Source organism: Corvus brachyrhynchos, unplaced genomic scaffold, assembly GCF_000691975.1.
Source record: "Corvus brachyrhynchos isolate BGI_N302 unplaced genomic scaffold, ASM69197v1 scaffold28, whole genome shotgun sequence".
NCBI lineage: Eukaryota > Metazoa > Chordata > Aves > Passeriformes > Corvidae > Corvus > Corvus brachyrhynchos.
Genome location: NW_008246058.1, coordinates 3,427,007 through 3,440,739, shown reverse-complemented (window position 1 = coordinate 3,440,739; position 13,733 = coordinate 3,427,007).

Sequence of the window (13,733 nt, the reverse complement as noted above, 5' to 3'; positions counted from 1 at the left end):
CTGGCCCCCACACGGGGCCCGCAGCCACCTGTCCCAACACTGGAAACGAGAGAGAGAACTGTGGGGGGGAGTTTCTATTCTTAAGTGTGCATCACAGAGGTGGTCACAATTTTAAGTGGCTTAAAGAATTGTCCATATTCAAACTGGCCATCTGATAGGTTCTATCAGGTCACAGAGGAAGCTGTAAGCACCCCTTAGCAAGAACATCACTTCCGGGACTATGCTTGCTAACCCATGAAATAACTTTCCAGTGCTAAACACCAGTGTAAGGTTTCTGCAATCACTTTAGCATGTTTGTTTCTTCTTTCACCATTTCATTTTCATATATAAATGCTTTTGTTCATGGAAGGACCTGGACTGTCATTAACTGCAGTCCATCTGCCCAGGGAAAAACACTCACCTGTATTTACAGGCACCTCACCTCATCTCCTTCCTAAACCTCTTCCTGCGGCGATGCTTCACCATGTGTGTTATGATGTTAATGCTCTGCACAAGGAGAGAGTGGAAGAGCTCCCCTAGCAAGGACAGCAGCTGAGGCACCAGGTGCTTGACAAAATCTGTGTTGTGCTTGGGCCCCCTCATTGTGTCACATCCCCTCTGTACAGATGACAATTCCTGCCTTCTGCTACTCCTATTTCAAGCAGGGCAGCCGTGGGTCGTCAGACATCCCTCTGCTGCCCCAACAAGGGCACAAACCTATTTAGGTTACAGATGTGAGTTGTGGCCATCACATTAATAAGGGTGATTGATGATCTTTGATCAAGTGAGCAATCAGGTGAGCCATACATTAATTAGTCTCCTTCACCTTTCCCAGTTGTGCTAGTGGCTGGTTCCTGGTGCTGAACTGACAAGTTCTGGCAGCCCATGTTTACAAAAAAGCAAAGGCTCTATCCTCCATCCAGGGTAAGCATTTCCAACTTACACAGAGAGATTTAGGGTTTACATCCTTGCCTAGCAAATCAGATCCTAAAGCAGATCATTAGGGACTTATGTATTAATTTTAATATTTTTAGAGCTCCTAGAAGGACCCACCTCTACATATTTCCCAATCTGAGCAGCTGGATTTATGTTACTAAGCAAACTAACTTTACAGGAAAAAGATAGAAGAGAAAGTACTGGTATGGACTTTCAGAGTCCATCCATTTTCCTGTAAAAGTCTGACAAATAAAATGGAGACTTTTTTTGTGGGGACCCATAAAAATATGATTGGAGTCAATAAAATATTTATGCCAGATACGTATCTGAAAGAGAGAATCTAAGCTTCTTAACCTTAACAGAATTCAAATGATAACTGAATCCATTTGAAGTGGGCATCAGTAAAATGTTTTTCTGTGTGATTCTAAACATTTAGCTGTTCCAAAAGAAAAGCATGAGCCCATCCTAACACAGGGATTTGTGTGGGTGTAATAGCTCATCTCTAGAGAGGTCTCCCTTCCTCCACTAAATATGGGGGGCCAGGGGTTTGATGTGGCTAGACACCATGAGTCTAATTCTACCCTCAATTTCTAAAACTCTTGCAACAGAAAGATAGACAAACATTTTTTAGTAATAGCAATATGAGCTTGAAAAGGATCTTCCTTGAAAAAGCACAAAGCATTGATCAAAGGTGTTATTGGCTCATTTATTGCTTTGTCTGCCTCTGGCAGTCCTGTAGCTTTATTTGACAAATTTAATAGGTCAGTGTGGTTTCCAGTGTAAATTGTTCTCAAGTTTTAAATTATAGGCAGTATTACTTTGCTGTCAGTACTACTTGATGTAATGATGATTCATACCTAAGAGACCTTCTGACTCACTACAGTTCACCTCAACCAACCAGATGACTGTTATTTAACAGGCTAGGGAGTTAAAAAGTTAAATTTAAGGAAATAATTTATAGCAGACATGGTTCAAGCATTAAATCAGTTGATTAGATCACCAACATGAAGGATGGTTTCTACTTATAGAAGTTAGGCAGACTGAACTACCAAAAGCAAAAGGCTAAACTAAACCAGATGTGACCTTTCAGGATGATAGAATTAATTGCTTTGACAAGTAAAATGCTGGACATCCAGACTCAGATCTAGAAGTTAAAACTGAAGATAAGAAGTTCAAGAGCACTTTTTAAAATCCAAATAACTGCTACCTGCCTAACAAAAATGTGTCATGACAGTATGTTGTGTTAAGATAGGTGAAAACTTATTTGGAGAAGCTGTCCTGGGAGTCCATCAATCAAACTTTGCCTCTGAAACATTGAGGTGATTAAATCTAATGTTTGCCCGTAATTTTTAATGGCATAATACTGTCATAATAGAAAAAAAATTATTATTTAATCTGAAAGGGGTTGGAAAGAGAGATAAATCAGACTAGTTAATAGGAATTCTTATCTGTATGGGTAACCACAGAAAAGCCAAATCAGAATGGATTAGGTATATCCATGCTTAATTTGGAAATTTCATTTGTGAGATGTGTTTAGCCTGTATTTAACCTACAGGCATAAAAACAATTTTTGCTTTGCTATTTAACAACCAGTTGAGAACCCATGTGACACAGCTAGCCAGGGAAACTTAAAATGAAGTAGAGAAAATTATTTTGGCTATTTGGAATGGTTTTAGGGTATAATGCACTTAGCTCAGAGTTGAAGATTTGAATCAATGAATATAAGGGCATTTAAGAGAGAAAATAAAATTACAAAATTACAGGTCCTTTTGAGAAGGTCTTCCCAAAATGGCCAAGGTCCTGCTGGGCAAGAGGCCCCTGAAAAGCTCAGCAATGAGATCTTTAAGTGAATGTCTAAGAGCTGTCAGGTGGACATGAGCAATATGCTGAGGAGCCCTAAAAGATGGCTGTTGACAGAGTCATTGGAGATTCAGTTAAAAAGTACAGACTTAGCACTGTTCATTCAGACCGTGCCAGAGATAACTGCAGCACCTTATCAGTATGAGAAAGGCCAATTACCTGTGCTGGCCTCAACCCAGCTGACAGTGACACAGAAATCCCTGCAGGCTTCTGCAGGCGCAGGGGTCTTCCTGCGTGATGCCCATCACCTATCAGGAATAGGACAGTGCAGGTCGACAGAGGTCTTTAATGAAATCAACAGAATTTAATCAGACTTTTGCTGTGGCTTTTTTCAGCAAGCTGGATGGCACCCATTAATAGCAGGAGGGGCTTCACTCTGGGAAGCAGAACTAGTAGCGCCAGAAGTCTGTAGTGCTATCACTGTATCACACAGAAAGGAAAAACAAAAAAGCATAAAACGGGTGCTTTTATTTCCCTGTTCAGTTAAATTAATAAGGTACAATGTTTTGTCTTGTTCTACAAATGACATTTCCTCAGCCAGCAGTGATTTTCCCAAAGATACCATTTATGTCTGACCATCTCACCAGCTCTCTTCCCACTAACTCCATTTCCAAGTTTGACAGCTTGCACTCTAATGCTTCTAAATACTGGGAAAGGGAATACCTTGTACATCAACCACCAGTTCAAACAGCCAGAAACCTGACCCAAAGTTGTGTATTTATGCAGTTAGACAACATGCCAAGGCTTCTGAGAAAGCAGACACACATTTTAAACCTGTTTTCATTATTTATGTTGTCTTTCAGTCAATGTTGTGTGCATAACTGGACAGTTACCTTCCCCCCTAGCAAGAAAATCCTTGCATTGAGAAAAACAAGAAAATATTTTTACAATGGATTTTAGGAAGTTACATAAAAAGTCAGGTGTTCACTTGGCAAAAGGCCAGTATATGCTTCACATTAACTGCACAATATTTATGCCAGGTGAAAATGTGACCCACTCTCTAAGGAAGGCTTTAAAAATTCAGTAACCCTGAAAAGAGCACATAAAATCTCTTTTCCCCCAAAGGCATAGAGTTTCTCTTTAAAATTCTATAAATCTCATTTGCAGGGTAAATAATGCTCAGCCTTTAACAAACACCAGACATATCTTACAATCTCTGGAAATGAGAGTTCCTTACTGCTGTGCAGCAACATCTGCATCTGCTGGCAGCACCCACTGGGCTCACTCTGCCCAGGATGCAACTAGGAGGGAGAACCGTGTGTGTGAGCAGGGAGACTGTCTTGGTGTCTTAACCTTCTCAGGAGGAGAGGATTGAGACATTTTTTCCTCCATAAATACACAGAACAGCCAGAGCAGGGTGATCCTGCTGCCATCTCAGCTATCAGCACCTGCCACGGCACTTTTAGACATCCTCCCCAAGCTGCTGGAAATGTGCAAACAAGCTGCAACACATTATCATGAAGCCATTGATCAAGAAAACCCATTGATGTCTCATATGCATATTTTGAGCATCAAGTATTTGTTTTAGGCTACCAAGCCTATAGAGAAAGCTGCAACAGCTAGAGGGCCCTGGCTTTGCAGGCTGTGGTATAATTAAAAAAAACCCACTTAAGTTAGTGTGGTGTTGCTGGATTTTCAACACTTGTTCAGCAAGCCCCCGGAATAATTCAGTAGTACCTTTGCTTCTAACGAATAATGTACTCAGTCTTGAATTTGAGCCAGTAAAAATTTACATTGCATCACTGAATTTTCTGCTGTGCATAACTCCAGCAGTGATGCTTACAGGTAAGTGTCTAATGGGTTTAGGGTATAAATTTGCTCTGCCTGTACTCCAGTATAGCCATACCCTTATGAATAACACCTGCTTACCATTACTTAAATGCTCACATGACACATTTGACTGGAGTTTTCCAGATCCTGAATCGGTTGTTATCCTGATTGCCTGAGACTGCTCAGAGTCCTAGAATTTGCTGGTCTGTCCTCTTCCTACTAATCCCTGGGCACCTTGACTTATTTTTTTGACCACTGTTGAGCAACCAAGACAATGTCTTGACAAGCTGTCACAGCCCAGGTAAATCTCACCTGAATGGCAATGGTCAGCTCAGAGCCAAATATTTTGTACATGACGTTAGGACTAGTTTTCACCACATATATCCCTGTACAATTACAAATACTGGAATCTCATGGTTTTCTGCCTAGTCATTATGCCTCCAAAGATCCTTTTTGAATTCTTCACACATGGTCTGATTTTTTTACTGCCCCCAAAAGCTTACTGCCATTGATCATTCCCCTTTTTAGTTTGTTATGAATATATTGAACAAAGCATTCAGCTCCCTTAGACATGAAATCATTCCATCTTTCCTCAGGTTATTCATTCCTCTGCTCCATTCAAGTCAAAAGAACTGAATTTTGGAGAAAGATGAAAGTCAGAAATTGCTAAGTCAAGGTGTAGAAAAATTATGAGCAGAAAGAAGATTGCATACAAATATATACAGCTGGTAAAGGAGGCAGTTTTTATCCCAGCCTTACACTGTCTGCCTGGGACACAACTGGGGCTGGACACATCCCACATGCAGCCCTTGCTGTGCCGTGGTGGGACAGCACAGGGCCAGCTGTCTGCAACCCCACTCTACACGGTTGTTCATGTGTGCCTGCCAAGGGGAGGGCAGCACCTCAGGGTGTGAGAGGCTGGAAGCATTGCTGGCTCGAAATATTTCGGGCAGGTGTTGGGGGGAAGGGGCAGGGCATCACCTCACCAGAGCCAAGGCCTGCCCTGCCCCACACACCCCACACCCCCAGCCTGTATCCCAGCTCTGCAGTGGCTGACAATCCCTGGCACACCAGAGGCAACACTCCACACCCACCTCTGGAGCCCCTAGCCCAGCTCTTGAGAGGCCAAATGACTGGGAGTCCCACCTAAGGGATGAGCCCAGGAAAGCCAAAGGGTATTTAACCTGAGACATGAGGCGAGCACATCTTGACCCTACCTCCTCTTAGAATTTCTATCAGCTGAACACCGCTGGAACCAGGAGTGGTAGTTATGTTTGTTCTTTTCTATATCTTTTCTGTCTTTCTCACTTTCTCTCTTCTTGGGATTTTGAAAACTTAAAATCAGGTTTAGAGTTTTGCTAGTTGAATGGGCTAACTTAATGCTTTGAGAAGTGTTTTATGTTGACTGAATGCTGCTCTAAATCTTTTGTCGAAGTTCTTTGATTTTTCTAAAGTTGCCAGTAGAGTTCTTTCTGTTGTTTTGACCTCTTGGGAATATCATTGGTATTTCTCCCATGTGTCTAATTCAGAGTACATGAACAACTAAACCCTTTTAAGTGTCTTGTCAAGCGAGATTTTTGGGGGCTTACACAGGGTCCCCCGAAGGGGTTTGGTTTACCTTAGTGCTGAGCAGTGGCACCACGGTCAGTGCCTGCAGCAGCGCCTGGAAAGGGAATTATCCTGTTTGCCAGCAAGTGAATTAATTTGAATAAATAAATCCACATCCTGACTCCATCCAGAGCCTGGCATCTTTACAAAACAACAGCGTCTCTTCAAAACTAATTGCTTGGGGCTGACTGCAGATTGTCCCTTTGGCACGTCAGGTCCCAAGCACCAGGCCATGCCTGCTTCCTGGTGGTCCAGAGAAATGCTGCTTGGCCTCTGAGAGCTGGAGGCTGTGGGAAGGCAGTCACCAGCAATGGCACCTTCTGCACCCCACCTTCATGGCAGGAGGTTTGGGGCCCTCCACTCATCCCCTCCACACTACGGAAAGGAAGAGAGAGGTAGATGGAGCTCTGGGACACAGGCCAGGTTCCTCCTCTGTGCCTTAGAAAAGCACTGGCCTTCAAATGCATCACCTTGCTCACCTCTTGCATTCATTCATTCTCTTCCTCTGTGCCCATGGTTTATCTCACATTATAGTCCACCTCTATCTGTTCAAGCTCCAACACAATGTATCAAGTGTCAGTTTAAGGGAATAATATACAAAATTTAGAAGAGAATTCCAGGAGTCTATGAGATCAGACTATGTAATCTCACAATTGCTCCAAATTCTTATTGATAAAACCCCTAAATACACCATACCTTAAGATTAAACATCACAGCTGAGTTACATTTTATTTACAATAAATTCCCCCACAAAAATGTATTATTAATCAGCACAAACATTGCCAGTAGTGCCTCTGACATGAAACTTCAACCCCTTTCTTACAGAACAAAGTCTCTCTCTGCTCTTTCTGGCACTTTCCATTTGCATCTTTTCCACTCACTCAAGTTTGAATATTGTATTACACCAAAGGGAATACAATAACCTCTTTGCAGACGTAAGTCTAAAGGAAACACTTAAGGCATTTCAATGGAAGAAAAGAGATCTTCCAGTTAGAGATCCATAAAAATCAGCAGGTATCAGGTGAACATTTCCATTTTGATGAAACTACACTCTCCACTGGGAATATATTCCACCTGAAGATTGAATTTATTCCAGCTAATGTGAAATGCTGCAAAATACAAAACATTTAAAATGCTCCCATGCAGGTGATGACCATTTAGTTCTGGTCATTCACCTGTGAAGGATGACTGGCTTGCAGCACAAATGCAGGAAACAGCTGGATTATACCAATGCAACTAGCCCATTATTCTCAAAAACATGGAAGATACTCTCCACATCAGATTTGCAGCTGCACTGTGGTGTCTGTGAGTCTGTCCTGAGGGCTCAGCTGCTGAGCAGCCCTGGTGCAAATAGCCTTGTACTCCAGGAGAACCTGCTAGTGAGACCCAGGAGACAGCTCTCTCTTCCAAAGCTGTTCTAATGGTTCACACATTTTCATTTTGCCCTCTTGTTTGCTACTCATTAATTCATGTTTATACCAAAAACTCCAAGGTGATGACCAAGATTTTACAGCAGTCCTTACAGAGGTTTCAAAAAATAGAAATAAAATTTAACTGCTCACCAAGCTGCATAGTCCTCATTCTGCCTCCAAGTTATATTTGTTCTTAAGTCCACATTATGTAAAAGGCAAATGACATCATGGGCATCTCTGTTGCAGGTTCAACTCAGCAACATGTCTGTGTTTGGTCTTACAGTGCACCAAAGACATTCTATCTGCCCAAGACAGGCTGCTCTGAAGAAATTTCTGAAAGTCTCCCTTCACCTAGCTCCTTTTTTCCTCCTTCCAGCTTTCAAGCCCAGGCTGTAGCCAAGCCCCAGCAGACAAGTACTAGCACACTTCTCTGCCCTGGCTGCCTCTCTTCTCTTGAATGGCAACTAAGTCTCACCATTCCCTTTTCTAATTACCACAGAGAGTTAAATACTTTTTCTATCAGCATCCTTATTAGAGAGAGAGGGTCTGAATGGGTGAATCCTGCATGTGGTTTCTCTGTAATGCTGCTGGTCTCACAGGCTCACTTCTGGTGATCCGCTCATCTCTGGTCTTTGTGTTTCCTTGGTCTTGACCAGTGTTAGGGTCAGGTTCAACCTGAAAAGCCTCTGTACAAAGGCACAGCAGGAAAGCCTCATGAAATGGTAGGCACCAACAGCCTGGAGAACTGATTGCAACACCATTCTGGTTCTCTCTAAGCCTAATATTTACTTTTACTTTTATAACCACAGACACATTTCTTGCTCCCTATCGTCTCTTGTTTGTTTACACATTGTTGCAAACTTGTCAGCAACAACTTTCTTGCACTTAAAAAGACCAGCCTCATTTCATGCTGAATTTTAAATATTCAGAGTTCAAGGCACCCTCAGACATCAAGAAAAAGGAGCTCTCTCCAGCAGTAAGATGGGATCGAATTCACCAACAGCAAGTATCAGCTCTTGCTGTGGCTGCTGAAGGAGGCTCACACTGATGCAGTTGGCCCCTGGGAAACTCTAAGGATAAACACAAAAGGATTTGTTAGCTGCAGTTCTTCTGAGTTTCAGAATTTCTGGAAATCTTCAGTTTTCCTCTAAATTTCAAGTTTAGGTCCTTGCAGGCATACATAAGTATCCAGGATCCAACCCTGACCCACCCTACGTGGGCCTTCCACCAGGCCAACTATGATTCATAGCAATCACTGACTGTCTCACCATCCTCTGTTCTTGTGTATTTTGCACCCTGACTCTTCCCTACCTCCTGCCCCAGTGCTTGGTGAAAGCCTCCTCCAGTGTCCAGCCTGAGTGCAGAGACAACTCTCACCAGCTCTGCACCAGCCTGAATGTTAACTAAGTACTGAGATGGTGCCATAGGGTTGAGCATCAGCACAGTTTGAGGAAACAGAGGGAAATTAGCCCATCCTGAACTTTTTTCTGTCCCACTGGAAATGAGTCCTCATCACTCACCCCTAGAGCTTCTGGGCAGGGAAAGGCCAAGGGCCTGACTCTGCCATGACTGATGTGAAAGTCAGGGAAGAAAGGGTAAAGAAGAAAGGGTCTACCTCCTCCTTGTCGATGCAGGAGTAGCAGGATTTCTTTCCTGATGGAGAAATCCAACCCTGCATCTCCAGGGACAGGAATCAACATAAAGTTTCTATGGCTTATCCAGAAAATCCTGCAGAACAAGCATCATTTTATATACTCCCAAGGTACAGGGTTACTGCAGGATCTCTGCGTGGATGCAGGCTTTGGTATAGTGAATTCACACTACTTCCAGATGGGTCCAAAAGTCTTGACTGTAAAAGAAACCTGGGATCCAGGAGTCTAACACAGACAGCTGTAAAAAACATGTTTTCATCATGTCAGGCCCATGCATTCCCCACACTGCACAGAACAGAAAGCCTTTATGTTTTCCAAGTTTTATTCCAGCAGCTTTTACATCTCATTGTGCACAAGACATGTCTCTTATCCAATATTTGCATAAAGCTGATGATGTGCAGCAATTTTCATTAATAAAAAACCCACCTCCTCTCCACGTTTTTATTCACAATGATAAATATATTCAGAAGAAAATTCTCTTCTCCAGCTGCAGCCCCAGAGCCCACTCACACACTAATTACACTGGGGGTGCCTGTAACCAGGATTACTATTCAGCAGATAGTACTTCAGAAGCTCTTCTTGCCAGCATCTTTTTCACTTACACTACAACCAGTCCTTTTCTTATGCCCACCACCAGTCAACTGCAGATTATATCCCCTCCCCAGCCACTGTTTAAACCACACATTAATACCAAAGATGGTTTAGAATAAAATTCTTCAGTTTTCTTCTCTCCCCTCCAGACAAAAAGAAATGCCCGCTCCCACTGCTGCCACCTCCAGTTCAAACAGAGCCCTCAAAACCTGCCAAGTTATTCCTTCCAGTGATCAATACTCTCCAGGCTTGATTACAAAACCATGGCTTACAGGAGGGAACAGCCCAGAGGGTACGAATAATGCTCAGTGGCTGCACTGAGATAAACTTGGCCCAGAAGAGAATCACAGAATACCTCAGGTTGGAAGGGACCCACAAGAGCTAATTCATGCCAAGCCCTGCAAGCTACTGAAGTTTTAGACTGCATTTCTCACGTGTTATAAGAAACCCATTCCAGAGAGATCAGATCCTGCAGCTGTTATACCCCCAGCTTTCTCAGAGCCAACCAACTTAGAAAGCCAACACCTCTGGGAATAAACACACAAAAAGGAGGTGAGCAACAAATCAGATGTGTTTAAAAAGCAGTAGAGATCCTGGTCCCGTTTACTGTTGGCTGGGAAGCACAGAAGCAAACAAGCTCTTCTAGGAATTCCCCCCAGCTGTGGTACATCACACACACAGGTAACACCATGTACTTGATAGGCTGCTTGCAAGAGCTCATCCTGCTAAGAAATTCAAAGTCACTTTTTCCACGCCAGGCTTCCACCACCAAAACTCTCTTAGTGTAGTTCAAAGCAAGTTCCCTTCATTCTCTTCCAAGGCCAGGCTAGATGGGGTCCTGAGCAACCTGACTTAGTGGGTGGCATCTCCTGTCCATGGTGGCAGGGGCAGAATTAAATGATTTTTAATGTTCCTTCCAACCCAAACCACTATGATTCTGTGATCCTCTGACAAGAACTGACAATCCAGTAAAAGGTAAAACATGGATTTGAACACAGCAATGTTTTCAAGTTTTAACTACCAATGAACTTTTAGCTATACAGTGCTTTTTACTCCTATTTTTTACTGAAACCATCTGAACAATTGCAGTTTCATTCCAGTGAAGAATTTTTTTTTTCACATGGTAACAAAAATATATCCTACCCATGGAATCACATCATGACTGGGGTGGGAAGAGACCTCTATAGGTGGCTTAGTCCAACCTCTTTCTCAAAACAGGGTCACCTACAGCATGTTGCTCAGTGCTGTGTCCAGTCAGGTTTTCAGTATCTTCAAGGATGGAGACTCCACAATCTCTTTGGACAACCTGATCCAGTTTCCATCACTCTCACAATAAAATGTTGGGTGTTTTGTTATGGTTAAATAGAATTTCCTGTCCCAACACAGGGAACCACTGAGAACTAGATCTCTGTTCTTTACCCTCCCCCCCAATCAAGTATTCACACATGGATAAGGTCCCCTTGAACCTTCCCCTTGAACCTTCCCTTCTCCAGACTAAATAATCCCAGCTCTCTAAAGCCCTCTCATATGACATATGCTCCATTCCTTAACCATCTTTATGGCACTTTACTAGATTTGCTCCAGTATGTCCATGTCTCTCCTGTAACAAGGAGCCCATCTTTGGGCACAGGTCCCAGACATAGATGGTCACCTCTGCCACAAGGGCAATTGATGGCTTATGGTCATCCTGGAGTCCATCAAGACCCCAAGGGCCTTTCTGGGGTCAGCCCCAGCCTGTAGCAGTGCATGGGGCTACTCCTGCCCAGTGCAAGCACTTGTCATATCCCTTGGTTGGACATCATGAGGATCCTGTCACATTTCTCCAGCCTGTCCAGGTCCCCCTGGATGGCAGCACAACTCTGGTGCATTAGCCACTCCTCCCAATTTCATATCATTTGCAAATGTGCTGACACAGCAGCACAATCAACCAGGTTCATTAACAATGAGGTTAAACAGTTGTGACCCCAGTATCAACCCCTGGGCCACCAGCAGTGACTGTCCTCTGGCTGAATACGGCTCTGTGTCCAGGTATTCGGACAGTTTTCAGTCCACTTCACTGTCCACTTGCTAAAGGCAGGATAAACAACATCCATCACTCTCCACTTGACCACTGTGCCCATCATGTCTGTAGAAGGGTACCCAAATTCATTTAGAACTAGAGAGAAGTGATGCACATGTACCACAGGACAAATTACACTGTTTTAAAGTTTAAATAATGATGATCCTTGAATTATAATTCAGTTTTATGAGAGCGAGGTTTGTATTACAGACAATCAGGTAAGTAGCTATTCCTTCCCCTATCTCCCCTGGAAAAGCACTTTTGCTGGAACTCCAGCAGAGATGTCATCAAGATAAATGTGTTCCTGAGTGAAAAGAATGTGCCACAGCCATTCATATGCTGACTTATTCTTGTTGCCTCTTGACTTAAACTCATGATCTATATTAAGATTAATGATAAAGACTAAGCATGTGTTATGAAATGCATGTTAATTAAGATGGCTTCGTTTGAAGCCAGGTGAGAGTGAAATTTCTTGACTTCTATCTGCTATTGAGCTACACAGATTAGCCCCCAATTTAATCAATTTCCATTCTGAAATGCAAAAAGCTGCACATCTCTGCCAAATTGCAACAAAATGCCAGACATTTCTAAAACAACCCCAAGATCACAAGGAAAGTCATGCAGAATCTAAACCTTTCAAGCAAGTTAATCAGAGCAACAAAATGCAGTGTCTCAAGCTCTTCAACCAAAGCATCTCTGATTTTTACAGCAACACTATTTCACAGCAACCCACTATCAGAGCCCAAAGAATACTGGCAAGGGCATTCCTACTGCCTGCCTTAATATCCATAACAGTCCACACATCCCTATGAAGTTTTGATATGTTGGTTAATTTGACAACATTCTGAAGCATTTTTTCCTTATTTCTATCAATTTCTTCAAAGTGAATTCTCATCCCTCCTTCATCTGCCCTCTGTCCTGCTGACTCATCACTTACCCCTCCCCGTCAGACCAGTTTTTAACACCCAAATACTGTTTTCTCTCACACCTCCCTGTTTGACCCATCCATTCTGTGCACTCCAAATAAACTTCCACAGCAGTAGGCATCCCTCACATATATGTCACAACCCTTCTGAAACAAGCTTACATCCCATTTCAACCACCATGACTTTCAGTGCTACTTTTCCTCTTTTCCTCCTGCCTCTCCTTCCTCACTGACTCCACGGGGCTTTCTTCCCAAGTTGTGAGCTTCTAACAATTTTTAAGACCTCTCTTCCACAGCACCAAGCATTCAGTATGAGTAGCTGGACTTAGCACTGCGTTGCTATGACAGTTGGTTTTGTGTCCAGTGCCAAATTGTCTTTTAAATGCATCAACATCTCCCTGTTGCTGGTATGAACCCAATTTCTCCTGGTGCCAGACTTGGCTGGAACCCTTTGCTGTCACTGATGCTGTCTGCCAGCAGCTCCTCAATGAATGAGTTTCCTCAGCAGATTTCTTCACCCACATGACTAGAGGCCAAACATCAGGTCAGCAAGGTGGGCTGAAGCTATGACAGGACAAGTGAGTGTCACACTGAGGCAACAGGGATGGAAAACCTCTCTTGATGTCATGACAAAATCTGCCACACTTGTGACCAAAAAACCACCAACTTTTCCACAGCATAAGGAGAAATCTCTATTATCATTTGGTGAAAAAAATCCTGTGCCTACAGTAAATCCTCGTCTTCTAGACTGAAGGGCCATTCACACCTTACTTGCTATTGGTGCTGTACCTCAGATACCATGAACCCTTTACCCCAGAACACTGCTGCAGGGAGACATTGAACTGTAACTTTCCACACCTGAGTGATTCCAGCTTCACCAGACTGGATCCTTAGTAGTTACATATGTACTTTGGTGTTAAAAGCCCAAGTAAATAGACAAA